Genomic DNA, 22,131 nt, shown 5'->3' with positions numbered 1-22,131 from the left:
TTCATATTTTCTTGAAAATATTCTGAAAAGTAAACAAAATAAATGTTTTAAACATAAAAGTATATACTATTATCTGCAACTTGTAGGTATATATAATAAAACTTGAAAATGTAAGAAGAAATCTTATTTAAAATTATAGGATACTACATTATAACCAAAGAATAAATGAAAAATTATGATATTATTTAAATACTCTGCAAACTATGGAATATACTGTGAGTCTTACCACACTAAAGCTAGCAAAAAAAGTTGCAGTTTTGGTACGCTTCATTAACTGTTTGCATACAAGACAAAAGTGCTTTCTGATGAAGTGTAAAACCAGCTTGGGACCAATTTTCCACAACATAAATTCAACATTCATTCCATGCCCTGATATTCTTAGATTCAAGCAGCTAGGGAGGTTTTATGTCTTATCTTTTATCAATAATTATTTTTAATTTTACAATTTTAGATTATTCAGTCACATGCAATAAGCTCAGAGTTGATTTCATACTGTGATGATTGCTGTTAAAGACATGTTCCTTTCTAGAGCACTGTGATTAGTTTGTTCTTATGCATGATTTTTAACCAGTTCTTTGAAATTCTATATTATCAGAGATATCTTACTAGAGATATTTTTCTCAAGATATTTTTCTCAAGATTTAAAATTAGGGGGTTACATTTTATTCATGCATCTATCCCTTCAAAGTTGAATTTAACATCACATCTTTTTGAACTTTTTTTTTTTTTTCCTTTCTATTTGTTCAACTAGTGTGGTAATAATCTCCATTTCTATGAGGTGAAAAGTGCCCTTCACATCAATGAAAAGTGATTTATCACAATAATGTTATTAGTACTCCAACAGCTAATCAGTCAAATTTATTTTTGCTGCAATCTGTTACAGTGGTCTCAATTTTTCTATTGAAGCTTGACTGGTGATGGGCTACATTTGTGTCTGTACTATGAAGTACCATGTATTCACTGAATTAAGTTTATTTTGCTTTTGTTATACAGTGTTTTTGTTGGCTACTCAGAGGAGTCACTAGACTCCTCTTGAGTGAAGTAAGAGAGCACATGGCAAATTTATATTGCATTTGTGTGTACAGTAATTGGAATTACAGGGCATGAAAACAAACAAACAAACAAACAAAAACAAATTAGCTAGGTATCCTAAATCGCCTCCAACTTGTATGACAATTCTACTCAATGAAGTGATAAAGGTGATGATAGAGGAATGGGAAGCTTTGCAATTTTCTGTTCAGTTCCTGTTCATCTATAGTTTCAGTTTCAGTTTTGAAATATATGATTGGAAAAGAGATGTAATAGTCTTGTGGATGTTTGGTAGTAAGGGAGAAGGAAATTGTGATCTCAATGGTCCCCTACCCATAGGGACTACTCTGTAGGCTGTTGAGAGATCCCACTCTAATCATGCCAAAGCCTTCATGATAAATACCAAACTGTCTCCAAGTTATTCTAGATAGGATCGTAGTAGGTTGATCGGCACTTATGAGTACTAAAAATCTGTGTTTACATCATCTCTTCCTACAGTTGAATTTTTAATCTACACATATACTGTTAAATTTAGCAGGACCAATGTGTGGGCTTGAGGACTGGTGTGCAATCATCCATACTGTTTCTGTTCTGCTCTCCAGCTCTTGGTTACTCCTATTGATTTTGATTTCAGAAAGAGAATGCAGAATGCTAGATTTATATATATATATATGTATATATATGTATATATATATATATATATATATACACAATTATTCTTAGATCTAGTTGTTGTGTTTTGGAAATTGTTCAGATGGATAAAGAGATGGATAAATTTAGTGCTAGAATTGAAGGTGATGATGCACAAGCAGAAGGAATGCTGACAAAACTGGGTACTGAGATCAGAAGAAATTTATCATAATTACCTAATATGCTATATTTAACCCAATATATAGCTTCACATATGTATTGAATTACAGTAAAATTAATACTGAATGCCACCACTAAATAAATGTTTTAGAGCCTATTAAGTATGTCATTGTGTTTGAGGTTTTTGCTAATTTCTTTCCACATGTTTAAGCCCATCACATTTTCTTTTTCAAATACCGTGTTTAGTCATTTACTATGTGTGCATTAAGCATAGGGACTGTTAGCACGTCTGAAGTAACATCTGCTCTGTCTTTTTGTTGTTGGGTTCATGGTATAATTAGCTCTATATTTCACCAAATACAATTTTGCTCCCATGGCAGATAGAGCAGCATGAAGAAAACATAAATAATTGCAGATTAGAGAAACAGACGGCAAAGTGGATGTAGGTGGCTTTGATGAAAAAAAAGGGTTAAGGAGAAGAGAAGGTCAACTCATTATAGGACTTAACATTGTTAAAATTATACTTAAGTGTACTTCATCTTCTTATATCCTGAATAATACAATTTTCTTTTTTTAACTTACTTTTTTAGTCTTACTAAGAATAAAGGTATATTAAATATAGAAACTGTATTCTAGGTTGCAATTATGTTAAGTTTGAATGAGCACGCACTCATAGACTAAGCTATAGTATTTTATTAGTTTAAGATTGCAGGGCATAAATCACACTTTTCTGGGCAGTGCTATGAAGATCTTCTAAAGATTACAAGAGGTAACTGTTCCACTCAGGCTTTTTGGGTGAACATTATGCAGATTGGTAAGCAGGTTTCTACTGTCTGACAATTCATCATTATGAATGTGCTTCGAGCAAGAAAGACATCAGCAACTTGATTCAGTTGCCTAAGTGCAGGTGCCTTGTACCATTTGGGATGCCCTAGGGCATCCTGCTTGGCTCTTAGCTTCCACTCCAGAGTGGCAGAGATCATATGCAGCTAGGTGTTGTGTCATATTTGCAAGCCCTATGGGGATGCATCAGATATGACAGGCCACCTGAAATGACAGTAGATTCCTATATGCAGATTTCCAGTGCTTGCAGTAGCCTGTGCAACATTGTTTCCCTGACTCTGGGAACAATAATATCACCAATGAGATGGTAAGAAGTTTTTTTTTTTTTTTTTTTTCCAAAAGAGGGCTAACATTTCACCATTTCTTCCTTAGCTTAACGTGTACATGTATAAATGTTTCTTTAAAAATTTTCCTGTTTTTGATGTCCAGAATTAATAATGTGATTAGTACAAATAATAATTGATATTTAGATAAAGTCTCATCTATTTAAAAGCAATTTTAGCCATTGTTTTCATGCCTGTCTAAATAGATCCAGTTTATAATGAGAAGGAAAATAAAGCATGATGGTTATTAATTGGCATAAAGGATTTTTTTTTAGCAATATGCATGACTGATCATACTTTGTCCATGTAGATCATCCCAAATTTGTACCACCAAACACCTCTGTAAACCTCACCATGTATTTCCTCTCTTTGTCTCTCTTATCACACTGTATCTTGAACTTAAACTTAAAAATCATCTATATCAAAAGAAATTCCAGTTGTTAAACAGTTCACCACAAAATATAGCACAGCAGATTTCACACAAATGTTCTTCTGGGACATTGTGGGTGTGTTGTAATTGTGTTCTACTCATCTCATTGTTGCTGAAGAATGCAGGGAAGTGTTATGCTTGGGTTTCCTATTCAACATATTCTACTGGCTTCCACTGCTGGCGGGAACTTAGTTTCCTGCTCCATATTGAAGGAGGTTGTGGTGCTACAAATGTGCTATGAGTTTGGAAATAAGCAATTTCCTGTGCTCACAGAACCTCAGAACCTGTGCTCTTATGACATCTCTTTTCCAACAAAGACATTTTTATTTTTTTATTTTTATAATGTGCTATGCATATATATGCATATTGTAGATTTGGGTTTAGTTACACAGCTTGATAGAAATTTCCTTTGCCTATTTAAAACCCTTGTTCCATAAGCATTAGTAGCCTTGCCATTTTAATCAATGTATAAAAACAAAGCATTAAATTCTCATTGATGTATAAAATAACTCATCTCAGAATTGGTTTATTATTTATGGCTCAGACACACACATAAAGGGTTTGCAACTTTCTCTTTCTGACAATTTTTTTTAATGTATTCCTAATTAATTAAACTTTCTTCACTTGAAACCTTAAAAAATAAAAATAAAATATTCAGTTATGTACAGGCTGCAGAGGAGATAAATATAAATTTGAACATTATAGCAGGTCATGCTGAGGTAAGAAACATAAGATTTAACATCTAAGGTTAAATCACCATGAGGTACAATGATCTCAGTTGTCACTGCTTTTGTGTAAGCAGTTATGTTAAAGAGTTAACTATTTCTGGTATCATTACAATATTGTTCATTGTCAACTTCAAAGAATAGTATAGAGCAAGTGATAGGGCTACTGGTACAGAAAAAAATGTGTTTTTCCTCTGCTTTTGCTTTCAGACTACATACAATAAATCATTTTGTTGAAGAGATAATAAAGAACCAACTGGGTGCAGGTTTAATTCCTATCAGGGGGGATCTTCAGTAGCTTTCTAAAACAAAGTAATTAGAGATTGAGTTCTTTTATGGAAAAATTAGATGGATTATTTTTGTATATCTCTTGTGTTCTTACAGGTGTTAATCAGAATAAAAAAAAGTTATATTCTATTTCCATTTTACATCTGAGACAAAGAAGTTATAAATCAACTACAACAATTACAAAACACATAAAGAAAAAATCCCAAATGTAACAAGAATTTAGACATAAATGACTTCATTGTACTGTTGAAGGTTACAGTTACTTAGCTGGAAAAGAAAATAATAGGAAGCAAAGCAAATGAATGAAAGTAAAGCATGTCTTAGGGGAGGGGGAGGGGGAAATGTTTACTTAATAATGTCAACATACAGAAATAAAACCAACATCTGCTCCTTGTTTCTTTATTTGATTTCACTTTTAATTACAGAACTTCACAATTAAAGCAATTTTAGTAGGTCTTTAGCTTTTCCTTTACAATAGTTGAAGTTACTGATCAAACTGTTGAGGTACTGAGTGTGTGTGCTCTTTTTTGGGACTTTGAGTAATTCTGTACAATGATGGATCCCATTTGCCTTTTGAAGGCATGTCTCCTGGGAATCCTGGCCTTAGCTGGTGAACTCAACTCAGTGGCTCCTGATGTTGACTCTGGTGGATAGGGCAGTTATGAAAGGAGTTTAACACCTCTGGCTTCTCTATAGAGATCTCTGTAGAGATCTGTATAGTTAAGAAATTTACCTTGAACAGGTGGAAAGTAGTACCTATAGGTTTTCTAGTCAATGATTTTGGAACAAAGCTACATGGACTAAGGACTAAGGATAATTTGGCAAAATTTTTTGCAATCATAAGTTCTCTTGTAGGAATTGAACTTCACCAAACATCTGTTTACAAAATCTACCAAATAATTTTTAAAGTAAGCTATATTTCTGAGCAATTTATATTGAAAATCATCTTTAAAAAATTGCTATGTGGATTGCCATAAGAGTATTTGTATCACTATCACATTTTCCTAAGTGATGAATTTGCTTCATCCTCAAATAAAAATAACTGGGCTGATCTTGAATATTTCTCCTCTCCTCTCCTCTCCTCTCCTCTCCTCTCCTCTCCTCTCCTCTCCTCTCCTCTCCTCTCCTCTCCTCTCCTCTCCTCTCCTCTCCTCTCCTCTCCTCTCCTCTCCTCTCCTCTCCTCTCCTCTCCTCTCCTCTCCTCTCCTCTCCTCTCCTCTCCTCTCCTCTCCTCTCCTCTCCTCTCCTCTCCTCTCCTCTCCTCTCCTCTCCTCTCCTCTCCTCTCCTCTCCTCTCCTCTCCTCTCCTCTCCTCTCCTCTCCTCTCCTCTCCTCTCCTCTCCTCTCCTCCCCTATTTGCAAAATGCATCCTGCAGTTCTTAATCAAAGCTCATCAAGAGATCAGTTGTAGCATCCCTGTTCACCATGACATACATTAGTATTTAACCTAGTGTAGAGTGCTTTGACTCCACTTTTCAGTGTTCTGCTATATGTAGCAGAGGTGGTATTAAAAAGGATCTAGTCTTTATGAGATTTACATAATTTACTTGCCCTTTGAAATAAAGATGATTCAGAGACTTTATGATGTCCTTTTTTTTAGGTCCACACTAATACACACTTATATAAGGTTTTTTTTTTTGTTTGTTTGTTTGTTTGTTTTTCCTAAATAACTTTGTTGTGATTGCTCTCGATAAGCTAACTATACCACGATAACTGTAGCTACTGTGCAGAGGAACACCTTGAATTACTTGAGTACAAAAGAGCATATTCTCATCATACTTGCTGTAGAACCAGCTGTTCCAGCAAGTGGTTTTTATGGTTTTGAGAAGTTGCTTCACTAAACCTTGACCCAGTGTGCCATATTACTAACTGATTTACATGGAAGCTCTCGAGGTTACTTCTCACTACTCATGTATTACAAATAGGTTATTTGCCTTTTTGATCTCCATTAATATTGTGCACTCTGAAATGTTCTTTAATTTTATTATTGGTGATTTTCTCCATTTATAATTTGTTGCATGCTCCCATTCTATCAAAATAACTACCTCATTGTATCATATTGTATATCTCTTATAGAAAAAGCAAACAGAAAACAAAACACCACTGAACTGATCACATGGTCAAAACGGGATTTTCTGTTGTTGTTTTTAATCATTTATTGCATACTTCTGTGATCTGTTTTATTCCTTATGCTCATGCCTGTCTTGCTGAAGTGACATTTTAAATAATGAAGAACAATTTTTTTTTCTTTTTTTTTTTTTTCTGTTATTCATGAAACAGGCATTATAGAACAGTTTCCAGAACCAATTCTTTGTGTTCTCCTACCAGAAGTTTTGAATAGCGTAGGTCCAGTTTGAAGTGTTCTTTTATTGTTGCTCTGGTAAGTCTTCCACTGCATTCATGGATACCAACTTGGGCTTCTAGATTTTGTACTTAAATTTCTGTACCCATTAATTGTATGCAGCATGTGTGGTACCTCAGCTACAAGATGAGCAGAAACACATTCTGCTCACTCAGTAGTTAAATGAATCATCTCTTCCTGCCTAACTTGTTCCTGATATTCTATATTAATTGGCTATTAGGAGTATTTAATTAATGATCGAGTCCCAAACTGACCTATGTTTTATCTTTAATGTAGAGTTTTGGATTTATATTTATTTGTTCAATGAATTTGCATTGTTTTATTTCACTGACAATTAACTGGACAGCCTAGGTCAAATTCCTGGCAGTGATTTTTTCCCTGTATGATATTCTTACTCACTGTCAGAGGCCTCTTTCAACTTGAGTGTGGAGGGAAAGGTATGCCCTCATGCATGACATAGAGCCCAAACCATTTCAAGATGGCAGTTTGAGACTGAACATAGGAGATTTCAGCAGATGGCTTCTAATTACTTGAGATATGCCAAACTGCTGAAAGGAGTGTTTGTATCTTCAAACCTAAGGGGTAGCTGTACTTGACACTGTATGAGTGGCATGTGCTTTAATGTACCAATGTCAGCATTTATTCAATCTACAGTTTCTGCCATGAGCTTCATCATACATAATTGTCTGTGATTTGAATGGAACTTCCCTAAGTATTGTTTTAAAAGAGTTATAACTAATAAATCTATTACAGAAAGTAGAAGACAATCCTACGCTTCTTAGCTGAAAGTAGAAATAAAGAGATAATTTATATTCATATTCATTTTATCAAGAAAGCTATAGAAACTTTGAGTTAAAACTATCATTTTAACCTTTTTTGTTTAGTTTATAGGCAAGTCCTTTTATAGGCAAGTCTTTTTTCATGAACAATTTATTATTATTTTTTAAAGATGTACGGAAATTTCTCTTACAGCAATTGCATTAAACAACTGAGAATTTCAGAAAGAGATATTTCATGCTCACCTTACTCACACTGTTAGCCTTAGCAAGGTCAAGGGACTAATTGTGGACCTAGCCTGCCCTAAGCCAGTTGCAGTACATAATTGCATGCTGCCCTGGGAGCAGTCTAAGAAGGAAATTGTGACTTCAAGCTATTCTGTCTGGTATTATAGGGGAGTAGGGTCAACACTGGCCTCAGCGTCTGCTCCCTCCGTTCCCCTACCGGTGGGTGGTGAGTCTGTAGAACTCATTTCCCCTCCTGGGCTGCCATCTGTGATATGCTAAATCTATTCACAAAACAGAAATTGAGTGTTTCTTTCAGGTTAGTATATCAAACACTTCTGACTCTTATGTATTCATGTACATTTCTGTTAAGAGTATTCTATTTATATGGTGAAATTATTACAGTTTCATATGATAACATAGAGAATTTTTTCCTCCATACAACAGAGATTTTGGTTTGTATTTTTTTTAAACCTCCTCCTTGTGTTAATCAGGCAGTAAAATCTCCGCCCCTCCCTTCTCCCCAACTTTTTGATGTTGTTTTACTCTTTTCTAAGACTCGACATAGAAAATGGTCACCAATGAGAAGTATTTACCTAAGGCACTCCAAATTTCTGCAAGTTGAGTGGTGTGTATTTTGACATGCTTTAACTTCTCACTTAAATTTAACTTTCTTTAATTTCAGCTTCTTCCAAGAATATATCCATGTTTTCCTAGGAGAAAACTGGCAGTCTCATCAACACTATCTTGTTTGTGAAAAAATGTGTGCTAGAGGAGGCACAATATAGATTTTCCTACGTGACTATGAGCAACAGATCAGCTCTGATATTTCAGCAGGGTCTACAAGGGTCTACAAGCTTGTAGTGGCAATGCATTCCCCATCACCACAACAGAGATTTTGCTGAGAGTAAAATACTTTTATGCCTGAGTGTTTTAAAATAAAGCATTTGCCTTGCTTAACTTTGTCAATGACATTGTGCCACTTCAATAACATATAATGCATGTTTGTTTCTTATTGATCTTAATATCAAGCAACACTGGAGTTCACTTGCCTTTCTTCTTGTTATAGTAAATCAAAAATAATTTTATCTCATAAAATGTCCAATTTTGAAATAACAAAAGAGATTGTAGATTCTCCCCCTACAATTCAACTTTTAAATAGGAAGAAATACTTTTAATGACATTTGGCATAATTGAAAAGTAGGCACACTAAATTTCCTTTGAGAAACAATATACAGTTATTATTGCTTAAACACTTTAGAGGAAACATAAAGTTATGTGTCTCTGCTTGCTTAAGACACAAAGAGGTTTGTAGAAAAAGAGATATTTTTTCTTTTTTTTGCCTGCTCTCTCAGGCCTATTAAATGATGCAATATGGTGGTCTTGTTAGTCAATAGTAACAGAAATAATTTCTTTACTAATGTTTTCAAATAATCATGTGATTTTGTCATTTGCACAACTGTTTTATTTGACAGAGCTCTATTGAAATAATGTTGACAAAAACATTTCAGTCATAATCCCATGCCTGCCTACACAGTGTTGTAGTTGATTAATACATGTCTGTTCAGGAAATATTGCATTAGATAAATTGAATTTGCTTGAAGTGCAAAATATTAAAAATAAATAAATAAATAAAAGTAGTTTGACCAGAACTTACAGCACTCTGATTTACAGTTGAGTAGTCTGAATTTTATTTTTCTCCCAGACCTTCTGTACTCATCTTGTGGAAGCCCTTCTATACTGTGTCAGAGAAATGTACATTTACAAGTTAAAAGCTATAATTTTGATTTAATATTTTATTTGTGTATTTCTAAGTTTGTTTTAAATTTTTAGTAGCAAAGATACAACTGGATAAAGTAAATAACAGCTGAGTAAAATTAATGGCCATACATTTTAGCAACCAGTAGGAGTAGTGAAATTTATTTTCATCAAGTGACCCACAAGCAATCCCCTCTGCACCACCTAAGTGTTACTTAGACGTTTGATTAAGATCTTGATGTCTCCTGGGAGGAAAGAAGGTACAAATACATGCATAACACAAGTGGTCCTTGAACTTTTATACAGCTGTGTGTATTGACACATGCCAAACATAACACACCTTAATTTATTCACCTGAAGGCTTTTACAGAGGAAGTAAGGTTCTATAATATGCAGAGAGCATATTAGGGAATTTAGGGAGAACCTCTGCTTGCCCACTTCTCGGAACAGCTCTGTAGGAGGCTGTGTGTTTGTGGAAAACTAAGTGCTGGTAGTATCTATCAAGTTTGTCTCTTTCTGGGTATAAGGAGTCAGAAGAGCTCACAGAGTATTTCATCTGCCCTGTCCGCTTCTCATGAAGGCTGTCCCTCTGCAAGCTCTTAGTTGTATGGGTGGTAAAGACATAGGCAGGAAAAATTCGGCAGGGCTTCCATTTCCATTTTTCCATCATTTGTCAGGAAATAGGAAAAGACTTTCAAACCTCTTAAATATCACAGTGGTCAACATGTATGTATAAAGAAGAGGAAGGAGCCTGGTGCAGGAACAGAATTGCAGACCATTTGTCTGAAAATTAATGTTTTGATACTGTAGTTCTTTTGAGTTGTTGCTTTGTCCAGATTTAGGATACAGCTTCACAACAAGTTCAGTTATGACAATGTTAAGCCCAGGGTATTTACCTTGCTCCAGGTTTAACAGATCTCCAGCATAGCTGGAAGTGTGGCCCCTAGGGAGGAGAAATGAGGCTCCTAGGGAGGAGACCCCACAGCCCCAGCCACTCGCTCCATCACAGGGCCTTCCCCACAATTTTGCATGCTACAGCACACAGTTGGAGGGAACAGGAGGGTCTTTCTTTAAACTAAAATGCTGAAATTATCACATATTTTTATGTCTTCTGAAGAAGAAATTGTAAAGTATGAATGACATCAGGGCTGGTGATAAAATTGCAAGAGTTGGCAACACTGTAGATGGTATAAACAATTATTTTTAGCTAGCTTTAGAAACTTAACACATTAAACAATAAATTTTTCAGGAATAGATTTTTTTTTTTCTGAAGTGTCAGCTATATCAGTCAGTGCTTTTTGTATACTTGTGCATGTGACACAGTGCAATAGAATGAGAAGTACATAGTGTTAGGAAATCTTTTTCCTGTGAATTGTCACATCAGTCTTACATTATTTGAAATTACCATCACCACACACTTACTGTCTTTTAATTTCATATATCAAGATTGCAAAACTTTGAGGAAGAAGCCAATACATCTTTATATTCTAACAGATAATTGTATGCCTGCTAGTATCTACTTTCTGCAGTTCAATACTTGAGTGAGTCATGAATCTTTTCTGTTACTGAAGTGTATATGGATATTATCAGAAATAAATGATAGTGTATAAGAAGTTTGGTTTTATGAATGTACTGTTTTGAATTAACTAAAGAGCAGAAAAAAGGTCACAAATTACCTGTAGCAGTATCTGCAAATATAACCCTTCTTGTAGTTTCTGTTGGTAGTAGACTGCAATACTGAGAGACAAAATGGTAAGAGTCGGACTATCAGAAAGTAATTGGTAGGATGAATATAACAATCTGTGGACTGATCATGTTGTATTTGAATAGTTACTTCACCTTATTTGCTATAAAAAAGCCACATGCAATAATAAATATATTCACACTTAATTTCAGTTTTAATTTTAAGTAATTGCATCCAGCAGATGACATGATGCACAAAAAAGTATCATGTAATCCATGTTATTATAGTTTCTGTCTATTTATTTATTAGCTACATTTACAAGCAATAAATATGTTTGTGTTTTTTCAAAATATATGCTTGGTAAGGACTAAATCTAAGACTTTTAAAACATTATCAATACATTCTAATTAATATTTGCTTTTTTTCCTTAAGCTATTATAGGGATACTTAATGCACAGCCTAAAATTAGAGTTGACAATTGCAAATACAATCCAACCAACATAGTAATAAAATCAATACTTACATTTCCCTTGGGGCCACTATTTACTGTTTGCTGTGCCATTTCCTTAATGGAATGGCAGTTATGTTTGCAGAAACCTTGTAACTACAATTTTTCTATTTTAACTAAAAGCAGCTTTCTAGAAGTAGTATGATTAAAAAAGAATGTGAAGTTACTTTCAGAAAACTGCTGTAAACATTTTGTAGATAGTTTTAACAACAACTACAAAGAAGCATCTTTTTATAGTAAATATCACTGAATTCTAAGAGGAATAATGTGTAATATCTAAACTCTTTTCAGTTACATTGCAATAGACATTTGCCTTAATCTTGAAATACTCCCCTGATTTGTTTTTAGTTTCATTTACGTGGTTCAAATTATTCCTAATCACTGAACGCTCATTTCTGTGTAGAGGTCTGTGATGTTCTCAAAGCGTACAAGGGAGTCTGGCAGTTTATTTGACTTAGCAAATTAAAATAATGGAGGAAAGTATGATCTTCAAGATGAGTCATCACAGCTGTTACAGAGATCTAATTCTAATCTTTTGACTTGATGCTTCTCTCACTGAAGTTTGTCATTATCTCCAGCAGGCACAGGAGCAAGCTTTTCTGTGCATTGAAATATAACTGAGCAGATACATAATCCTGCAGAGTACAGAATGCCTAATATAGCTGAACATTTTTAGTGCACACATGTCATATGTACTTGCATGTTCAGTATAATATTTATCTAAGGATACCTGACAAGAACGACAGGCTTATGAAAGAATATCACTGAGTTATTATGGCTTAATAATTTTCCGTACTGCATTCTGCTGCTGATATAGTGCATATATATGCATAGATAAGGTTTGGGGTGACAAGTTCTGTCATACACTTACTTTGGTTCAACTATCAGGGACTATTTAATAACTTGGTTACATTTGACCATGGAGCTTTATCCTCAACTTCTGCTTTCACTAAGACACCATTATGTAATTATTATGTTGAATACCATTCATGTAAGTGTTCACTTGTCTGCACCACTGTCTGTTTTCAGTCACTATTAGGACATGGTATGTTAGGAATCCTTTAATATCCATTCCATATGAAATGTTAACATTTCAGGAGGTGAAGGAACTGGGATTAGAAATGCTTTGATTTAATAAAGTGGAAAGTATACTTTACTTTAGTATAGTAATAGTATACATGTATTGTAAAGTGTATTCATTACATATATGTAATAAATCTATAAATATATAAGACAAGATATAAACCAAACTCAACTGAACTCAACTGAAAAAAATAATAGTTGTAATTCCCTGTACTTTACTAACAGTTATAAAGCCTTATAACATCCTTCAGGGATATTGTGTTTCATGCCAAACTTACTAGATTGCTCAGAACAGGTTACTTGGATGAATCTGACTTTCATGTCTATCAGTGACAGACTTTGAGAGAAGCTGATAGAACCTCGATTAACACCATCAGCAAAACAAACAAAAAAACCCACAATACAACTAACCAACCAACCAGCCACCACCACCACCACCAGCTTCCCCCCCAAACAAACAAACAAAAAACAACAACAAACAAACAAACAAACAAAACCCTCACATTTTAAAGTTTGGCCCAACATAATTTATTTCCCCATTCTATTTTACACAAATCCACAGTACTTACTGGCATCAGCAAACTTTGTTTTCATTAATGTTTGGCCAAAGTAATTGTGTGAACAGAATTCTAGACCCATTCAAGGAAACATATTTTGAAACAGGATATTGAAAATAAAGTCCATAGGACAATAAAAGTCAGTTTACATGCTGATGTCAGCATTTGTGTGCTGTGATAAAGCCAAGCTATTTTCATGATAAAGATAAGTTCATATCCAAATCTTTAATAATAAACAAAACTGATGTTAGGTTTTCACATTAAAGTCAGAGGCGTCTTTGTAACTCTTCCGAAAGACTCAATTGTTGCAAACAAAAGTTATGTCCTGTTAAGAAAAAAAAATATTAATCACTCAAGTTATTATGTACTCTGTATTCCAGACTCAAGCTTTATACTGAAACCTTTGAAGAGTCTGCCCATACGTACCAAATGTTGTAATTGATACAGAATCACTGCTATACAACAGCTGCAATAACAAGGTGCTGCTGCCTTTACTTTAATCTACTTCTCTTTCTGCCAGTTTATTATGTTTTGAATTTATTCTTTTGTAGATCTGTGAGCTATCTTTCTTATGGAAATTAATCTTTTTAAAAGATTTGTACTCTCATTTTCAAACACTAATACATTCATTCAAGTATCCCATTATTCAGAACCAGCTGGCTTTTTATCTAGTGATATTTACTTCAAAAAGCCAAGTTAAATGGTATCATAGATTAATTCTCAGGGCACAGGAAAGCTGTTTTAGAGAAGAAGAGATTTGGTAATTACTTAGAATATTGCAATAAAATCACAGAACATGTCAGAAATGTGTTATATAATCTGTCATAATATGAAACTTCACCAAAAAAAGTTAATTCACTGAACTGTGTGTGTGGCATCACTACATGATTTTTAAGAGGAACATTATGTAATGATAAAACTTTGCTGTGATTTATAATAAACTGTGTCATGATTTTTAGTTATGTATTTTTTCTTTGCAGAAAGCACTGAAACTTCAAAAAGGGCATTATCCACTGAAATTTCTTACATAAATCAAACTGGAAATAAGACACATTTTACAATTCAATTTAAGATCCCACAGAGACAATAATGTTGCAAGCTGTGCATTTTGTAGAGTAATATAGTAATGTCTAGTTTGCATTTTTGAAAAACCAAATTAATCACACTTTATTGAATATGTTGAAGCAAACCTAAAATTCATCTATTATTAAAAATCTTGTGCAACAAACACAAACTATATTTTATACATAAAGGACAAACTCATTTATTCATTAGGTTAAAACACTTGGAGTTTGCATTTTGTAGCTATGAAAGAAATGACATTTTGCTATCTGTTCCCCATTTTAAATTTTTCAAAGCATTATGTTCAGAGTAATGTGCTTGAAAAATTGTACTAGTACTTTAACATAGTATCAGTCCTGAAGGCTGCACAGAAATCCCTGTAGAAACTAAGAGTAGTCTTGATTTTTAAACTTCTTTTGTTAGCTAACCACTTAAAAGAACAAATAGTCTGTTGTCATATAACTCATATTCAAACAACCTATTTTAGTCCTTCATAGATTAACCACAAGATAATAACCTTTTTAACCAGTTTTTAGCGTTTGTACCTCTCTTGAGCTAACATGCCTCTGTGCTAGTTTGAATTAGAACTTTGAACTCAGCTGTGATCAAACTGGTACATCAAAGAAACTGGAATGAAATTTGGATTTTATTCAAGTCTCACTAACTTCAAGGAGAAGATGTTTAAAAATGATTTGTAGATCTTTTCCAGCTACAGAGTGTAATGGTGGAATTATGTATTCTATATCGTGTAAGGCATGTTAAGCTCTATGCCAAATGCGTATGCCAGGTACTCACTACTACTTACAATTCCATTTTTAAGAATACCACTTTAAGGTATTCTAGTGTTTTTAGGACAAATTTTATTTCTGGGATTTGATTTCTAGAAGGGTAGTTGCCAGCTAATTACTTGTTTGTTTTGGTGATTTAAAAGTGAGAAATACAGTTTTCACTGAAAAACAGTTAAATTGATTAAATTGATTTTTGTCAGAAATATATATTGACTACGTATTCAACATCATTTGCAAAAACAAAGTGTTTGAGAAAAATGTTCTAATTCATTCTAAGGAGTCAAAAATCCTCAGTAGTAATAATAATTATAAATAAATAGTTATATAAAAATAATTCACAAAAACAGGCATAATTTTTGCATGATTTTTCCTTGAACATCAGGAAAACATCTGCCCCTTGTCTCATATTTTAGTTTAAGATCTACACCTAACCATTTTTCAATCTAAAATTAACATTGCTGTTTTTCTTTACTTAAACAGCATGAGTTACAAAGTATAAACACACTTATATTTTCTTACAAGAGTAATAACAAATTTGACAAAACATTACTCATGATTTTTTCTCTTTGGATGTTGATATTATCTGTGTCTGAGAAAGGAAGAGATTTCAGGCCAGGTTAAGAAGCATTTAAAGGACATTCATGAGAGAAGTCTCGGTTGAGTGTAGCATACAGGAAGGTGAGATGGTTCTACAGTGGATACTGTAAAAAATTCTGATGTTGCTTCTCTTTATGCTGTGACAGACAAAGCAGAGGTTGGGTTGTGCTGAAGGTGGGCAGAATTAGTTATTAAGATGACCTGACATCTTGATTTATTAGTGATAATCCTAGAATACCAGTCCCCTGTTCCAGCAACCCTTAAAAGACACTTAGGGGTGGGGTCTTCTTTGTTTAATGCTTTTATCAAGGTGCAGACAGAAACCTATTCTTAATACTACCACAGGAAAGTGAGCTCACCTTTTCTTAAAGAGAAAGCATTACAGTCCCTTGCATTATACCAGAAAAATGTTAATGGTAGAAGATAATTTTGTTTGCTCATTTGTTTGTTTGTTGTTTTCCCCACTAAACAATCAGCCAAGTGTTGTGCATTTAAGAAAGCATCAGACAAAGGTTTACATTCAGATCCGTCTTATCTCACATGAATTAAATACAAATGAGCAGTGCAGACTTATCTGTAGTCAACAATGATCTGTAAGAAAGGCTTGTATGCAATCTTGGCAAAGTCAGGAGGGGGGTCAGTAAAACCAGTCTTGGACTTCCGTAGGGCTGACTTTGAACTATTCAGGACACTGGTTGATAGAGTCTCCCTTGGAAGGTGGTTCTGAAGGGCAGAGGAGTCCAGGAAGGCTGGGTACTCCTCAAGAAGGAAATCTGAATGGCTCAGGAGCAGCCTGTCCCCACATGCCCAAAGACAAGCCAGCATGGAAGAAGACCAGCCTGGCTGAACAGAGAGTTGTGGCTAGACCTTAGGAAAAAAAAAAGAGGGTTTATGATCTTTGGAAAAGAGGGCAGGCCACTCGGGAGGCCTATAAGGATGTTGTAAGGATGTGTAGGGATAAAATTAGAAAGGCCAAAGCTCATCTGGAGCTCAGTCTGGCTACTGCTGTTAACAGAAAATAACAGAAAATGTTTTTATAAATACATTAACACGAAAAGGAGAATCTCCATCCTCAACTGGATGTGGAGGGAAACTTAGTGATGAGAGATGAGGAAAAGGCTGAGGTGCTTAATGCCTCCTTTGCCTCAGTCTTTAGCGGCAAGAGCAGTTGTTCTCTAGATACCCAATACCCTGAGCTGGTGGAAGGGGGTGGGGAGCAGGATGTGGCCCTCACAATCCATGAGGAAATGGTTGGCAACCTACTACAGCACTTAGATATGCACAAGTCAATGGTGCCAGATGGGATCTACCCGAGTGTGCTGAGGGAACTGGTGGAAGAACTGGCCAAGCTGCTTTCCATCATTTATCGGCAGTCCTGTCTATCAGGGGAGGTCACAGCTGACTGGCAGCTAGCAAACGTGACACCCATCTACCAGAAGGGCTGTAGGGTAGACCCAGGAAACTATAGGCCTATCAGTTTGACCTCAGTTCCAGGAAAGGTCATGAAGCAGATTATCCTGAGTGTCATCACGTGGCACTTGCAGGGCAACCAGGCAATCAGGCCCAGTCAGCATGGGTTTATGAAAGGCAGGTCCTGCTTAACAAACCTGATCTCCTTCCATGACAAAGTGATGCGCTTGGTGGATGAGGGAAAGGCTGCAAATGTGGTCTACCTTGACTTCAGTAAGGCTTTTGACACCGTTTCCCACAGCATTCTCCTCAAGAAACTGTCTGCTCTTGGCTTGGACTGGCGTACGCGTCATTGGGTTAGAAACTGGCTGGATAGCCAGGCCCAGAGTTGTGGTGAATGGAGTTAAATCCAGTTGGAGGCTGGTCACTAGTGGTGTTCTCCAGGGCCAGTTATCTTTAATATCTTTATTGATGATCTGGATGAGGGGATCGAATGCACCCTCAGTAAGTTCGCAGATGACACAAAGTTAGGTGCGTGTGTCGATCTGCTCGAGGCTCTGCAGAAGGATCTGGATAGGCTGGACCGATGGGCTGAGGTCAACTGCATGAAGTTCAACAAGGCCAAGTGCCGGGTCCTGCACCTGGGGCACAACAACCCCAAGCAGCTCTACAGGCTGGGAGATGAGTGGTTAGAAAGCAGTCTGGCAGAGAAGGACCTGGGAGCATTGGTGGATAGTTGGCTGAATATGAGGCAGCAGTGTGCTCAGGTGGCCAGGAAGGCCAATGGCATCCTGACTTGTATAAGAAATGGTGTGGCCAGCAAGGCTAGGGAAGTGGTTGTTCCCTTGCACTTGGTTCTGGTGAAGCTGTACCTGGAGTACTGTGTTCAGTTTGGGGCCCCTTGCTACAAGAAGTACATGGAGGTGCTCGAGAGAGTCCAGAGAAGGGCGACGAAGCTGGTGAGGGGTCTGGAGAACAAGACTTACGAAGAGCGGCTGAGGGAGCTGGGCTTGTTCAGTCTGGACAAGAGGAGGCTCGGGGGTGACCTTATCGCAGTGTATAGATACCTTAAAGGAGGCTGTAGCGAGGTGAGGATTGGTCTATTCTCCCACGTGCCCAATGATAGGATGTGGGGGAATGGGCTAAAGGTTTTTTGTTTGTTTGTTTGTTTGTTTGTTTGTTTGTTTGTTTTTGTCTCTCTCATATGTATGTATTCTGTCTCCTGTTATGTACCCTTCCTCACTTCTTGACTAGCTGAACTACTCCTAATGAAGAGGGATTCATGGAACAAGGAAAGGGAAGCAGAGAGGTGCTTATGTCTTTTCCTAACCAGTGAAAGAGTTTACCATCGTCATTTTTAATAAATGGGATGGGTCTGAATGTAAATCCCTTGATAGGACTTTTTGTCTGAGACACAAAGTTATACATATTGTTTAAAGTACAATTAAAAGGTGTTTGCAATTCTGCAGAAATTGTGTTGATATAAGACTCTTTTAAAAACAGCCTAGAATGACTATTAAATTTTGGGGGGTTTGTAAAGTTCAGAGTACTAAATCTTTATCTTACAGCTGGGGAGAAATTCCTTGTCTAGAACTATTAAAGGACAAGAAGAGACAACTCTAAAAAACTACAGTTGAACAAATTAGCATACCTTGCTATCATTTAATGACAATAGGATTTTGTGTCAAACACTGGATTGTCTATTTTGTTTCTTCTACAGTAGGTGAAAATGTTTTGGCATTAGAAATGAATGTTGGTAAGAGTGGTCCAGACTTTTCTGGAGTAAAACAGAAAAACAAACAAACAACCCCAAAGACACACACACACAAAGTGTGGCCTTATTATCTTTAAAATGGTGATGTGTTTCCAGTTTAAAAGTGAAACAAATATAGCAAAATTGATTAGAAAATAGCTACAATAAGATTGCAAAAACCAATAAAAGGTTTAAGAAATATATTAAGATATATCTCTTTTGTATTCCTACTCTCTTAAATCCAATTCCATGCTTTGGGATGCTATTGCTTTTTAACTTTGACAATTTTTGTAAGGCTCCAGTCAGAAAAACAGTAGTAGTTTTGAATGGGGAGGGTATCAATATGTAAGAAGTAGAAAAATATTGGTAGACTAAATTTCAAAGAGAAAATGATCCTTTTTGCATAAGCAGCATCATTTGTGAGAGGCAATTATAGCAGATATGTGTATATATCTCCCTACTGAGTGAAATTCCTTGTGGTCTGCTGTCTATGTATGCCTACCATTTCTTATGTAATTTCACATTGTAAGCCTTTCAGGACAATGAAACTAGGACTGCCCATCTGTACTAAGTATCACATATTACTACTACTGTTACTACTACTCATACAAGTAGTCATTTCTGTTGTCATCATCCTGAACAAACAATACATTGTGTGCAAGAAGAGTAAAAGTTTCAGCAGTCCAGAAGCAAGATTCAGGATCCATGAACTCTGAGTAAAGATTTCCTTCTCTAAGTAACAGAATGGCATAGTAATCTGTCTCGGGAAATAGAGAAAAAACAGACAAACAAACAAAAACATAAAGGCTGAAGTGCTTGAATGTTGTTCAGTGTGCTTCAATGAAGTTACTGTAGCATAGTGATGTACTGTATAACAGCTATAATAATGATTCTTACTTTGTGGCAAACACTAGGTAGTATGTGATAAACTGCAATGAAGGAAGTATGATTCATGGTCTGATTTTGCTTGTTAGGCTGAATGTACTGGCATTGGAGCTGGCTGAAGTATACATATGCTGTTTACAAATCCAAATGTATGAAAAGGATATTTATTAGTGAATTTCTGGCTGACAGTTTGTTGTATCCCTTATATATTTACATGTACAGTTTGTGTGTGTGCATGCATGCATATTACATAAAAGTAGACAGATGTACACATGGATACACATTTATCTGTATGTGTCCAAATAACACAGAAGTTTAGCATCTAAAAGAGGCTTTTTTTTTTTTTTTTTCTTTAATGTTCACTGGATTCCTTTGAGGTGTGACACTTTTCCATGCTGCAAATTTACGAAAAAAAGTACTATATAAGAACTAGAAAATTAAGATTATATCGTATTGGTCAAGGCAGATTAAAGCAGTACAAACAATTTAGGAGAAAGACAATTCCTCTCAGAGTTAACACCTGCTTACAAAAGGATGAGGTAATTTCTCTATGGACTTCAGAGCCTGTGCAGTCTTCTGGCTTTCCTGTGGCAATTATATGCTACTCAGCTGGACATATTCTCTTTTACCTGTTCCTTAAGTGTACAGGAGATATTCGTATGCAGAGTTATACAAAATGTGAATATATAGTAATAAATTAATTACCTAATAAATGGAAAAAATTATAAATAAGTACATACAACTTCAATTAAGATGTTCACTGAGTCATTTGTGATGTTTATCATGTTGGAGTGTGTGGAAGACAGCTTCCTGATTCATCTGGCTACTGAGCCTACCAGAGGAATTCCCCCTTAGACCTGCTGTTCACAAACAGAGAGGGACTGGTGGGAGATGTGGTGGTCGGGAACTGTCATCAGCAGAGTGATGATGAAAGGGTAGAATTCTCTATTCTTTGTGAAGTCAGGAGGGGGGTCAGTAAAACTGCTACCTTGGACTTCTGGAAGGCAGACTTTGAGCTATTTGGGACATTGGTAGGGAGGATTTCTTGGGGTTCTGTCCTGAAGGGCAGAGGGGTCCATGAAGGCTGGGCACTCCTCAAGAAGGAAGTCTTAAAGGTGCAGGAGTAGGATATCCTTGTGTGGTGTAAGTTGAGCTGTAAGGGAATAAGACTGGAATGGCTGAACAGGGAACTTTTACTGAGAGTCTGGGAGAAAAAGAGAGTTTATGTCCGATGCAGAAAGGGACAAGCAGCTTGGTGAGAGTATGAGGAAGTTGCCAGAGAGAAAATCAGGAAGGCTAAAGCCCAGCACGAGCTCAACCTGGCCACTATGGTTAAGGATAACAAAATATGTTTTTATAAATATATTAATGGCAAGAGGAGGCCCAAGGAGAATCTCCATCCTCACTGGACACAGCGGGGAACATGACTACTGAGGATAAGGAAAAGGCTTTACATTTGTCTTTACTAGCCAGACCACTTATCCTTGGAGTACTCAGCCTCTGTAACTGGAAGTCTGGGACGGGGAGCAGAATAAACCCCTCACCGTTCAGGTAATTAGAGACCTGCTGCTCCACCTGGACTGTCACAAATAGGTACCTTAAAGGAAGCCATAGCGAGGTGGGGATTGGTCTATTCTCCCACATGCCCAATGATAGGATAAGGGGGAAAGGGCTAAAGTTGTGCCAGGGGAGATTATTAAAGAAGGCCCATCCTCTTTAATATCTTTATTGATGATTTGGATGAGGGAATTGAGTGCACCCTCAGTAAGCTGGCAGACAACACCAAACTGGGGGGAAGTGTATGTCTGCCAGAGGATAGAAAGACCTGGACAGGATGGGTCGGTGGGCAGAGGCCAATGGGATGGGGTCCAACACGGTTAAGTGCCAGGTCCTGCACTTTGGTCACAACTACCCCATGTAATGCTACAGGCTTGGGGCAGAGTAGCTGGAAAGATGTGCAGAAGAAAAAGATTTGGGGGTATTGGTTGATGCTTGTCTAAACGTGAGCCTGCAGTGTGCCCAGGTGGCCAAGAAGGCCAAAGGCATCCTGGCTTGTATCAGGAATAGTGTAGCCAGCAGGACCAGGGAGGTGATTGTCCCCCTGCACTCTGCTCTGGTGAGGCTGCGCCTCGAGTATTGTGTTCAGTTTTGGGCCCCTCACTACAACAAAGGCATCAAGGCCCTAGAGTATGTCCAGAGAAGGGCTATGAAGCTGGTGAAGAGTCTGGAACACAAG

General features: G+C 36.3%; 1 protein-coding gene and 1 long non-coding RNA gene across 8 annotated transcripts in view; both read left to right on the top strand.

Annotated features, from left to right (window-relative positions):
• DACH1 (dachshund family transcription factor 1) overlaps positions 1–22,131 on the top strand; it is a 368,409-nt gene that overhangs the window by 214,944 nt on the left and 131,334 nt on the right. The window lies entirely within an intron of this gene.
• Positions 6,728–8,770, top strand: LOC137850122 (uncharacterized). Its single transcript, XR_011092278.1, has 2 exons — positions 6,728–6,827; positions 8,496–8,770. It is a non-coding gene; the product is annotated as an uncharacterized lncRNA (long non-coding RNA).

The sequence above is a fragment of the Anas acuta genome, chromosome 1 (assembly GCF_963932015.1).
Source record: "Anas acuta chromosome 1, bAnaAcu1.1, whole genome shotgun sequence".
In the NCBI taxonomy this organism is placed as follows: Eukaryota; Metazoa; Chordata; class Aves; order Anseriformes; family Anatidae; genus Anas; species Anas acuta.
This window is presented reverse-complemented; position numbering and strand designations above follow the sequence as displayed.